Here is a 1536-nt window from a genome sequence, read left to right on the forward strand (position 1 = left end):
TTTTCCGCACCCTGCCCCCCCCAGCTCCAGGGCCCTCCCGCCCTTTCCGCTCCCCCCGCGTCCGCCCGCTCGGAGTGCAGGAGGCAAAAGGGGAAGGAAGTGAGGACAGGAGCCAGGGCCGCGGACTCGGAGAGCGCTGGACAGCCAGAGGTCGGGCCTTGGGGACTCTGCCCCGACTGCCACTGCTTCCCGGCGCCCCGCTGTGGGATTTTTGTAGCCCATATCGCCCGCACTAAACTGGAGTCAAGATTCCAAGCCAGGCGTGGTGGCGCACGCCTGTAGTCCCAGCACTCGAGAGGCTGAGGCAGGATGGTCACGAGTTCAAGGCCAGCTGGGCTATGTAGCTAGTGCTTGACTCAATAAAAAAGAAAAAACCCTAAAGCTGCACGCTCCGGGACAAGGCAGGAGCAGAATTTGACTTCTCTTCCCAAGAACAAGGCTAAAACTCGCGGGAGGCGCTTTATGTAGAGGGGACCCCCAGCCCTGGCAGACTGGGTGACTGCCCCGGCCCCAGCCCTCGAGTGCAGCGGACCGAATCCGTTCCAGGTTTTCTGAAGACCACGCGCCCCGCCCACCCGTCAGGGGGCGTGGCAGGAAGTCCCCGCTTCGGGCTCCGCAAGGCTCCGGGTTTCCGGCGCGGTGGCCGGAGCGCTGGGTTTCCTGTTGCCCGGGAGAGCGCGCTGCCTGAGGCCGATTCCCTCGCTGCGGGACGCCCGCCTTTCCCGCCACCGTTCCGACGGGAATCGATGTCCCCGAGGCGGGGGAAATCGGGAGTAGCGGGAGCAGAGATGTCCGGAGGTTCGTTGGGCTTAGGAAGGGATGGAATGAGAGTTACGCTCGGAAGCACTGGGCCACAACTTTATTCCCTCGCGTTTAACGGCGTCGCGCAGGATCGCGTAAATACGACTGTGGCTAGCCGCTGCGGGAGGACTACAGGGGAGAGGCGAGGCCCGCACAGTCTGCAGCCCAGGGAGGGTGAGCCCGGACCCAGCTGGGCTAGAGAGGTAGGCAGTGGTCCAGCACCGTGGACGGGGGCGGGCAAGCGAGGATCCGGGCCTAGAGCCGCTTTCCAAGTGTGGTCTCTGCCCCAAGACTGTGTCAGGGACTACGAGATCCAGGCTTTTGAACAAGGTAGGATTTGCCTTTGTGGTTGTAATTCTCAACGCACGGTGGAGTTTTCCAGAAGATACACTGGATATTGACACCATGGCGCACCTAAGGAATGCGGTGTGTGCATTTCTCTCTCTTTTTTTTTTTTTTTTTATCAAAACACAGTCTCCCCAGGTAGCACAAGGTTTCTGCCCCAGTGCACGGACTACAGGGCTGCACACAGAGCTAGGTCACCCCACCTTTTTAGTTTTTGAGGCAGGTTCTTAAGTTGCTCAGGCTGGGCCACAGCTTTTGATCTTCCTGCCTCAGCCTCCCAGAATGCTGGAATCACAGGCATTTGCCAAATCATTTTCAAGTTCTAGTATAATATCAGTAGTTATAACCCACATAACAAGAGGTTTTTCGGGTCTTTTTTTTTTTTTTTTT

This window comes from Fukomys damarensis, unplaced genomic scaffold, assembly GCF_012274545.1.
Source record: "Fukomys damarensis isolate Sample0158 unplaced genomic scaffold, DMR_v1.0_HiC HiC_scaffold_20, whole genome shotgun sequence".
NCBI lineage: Eukaryota > Metazoa > Chordata > Mammalia > Rodentia > Bathyergidae > Fukomys > Fukomys damarensis.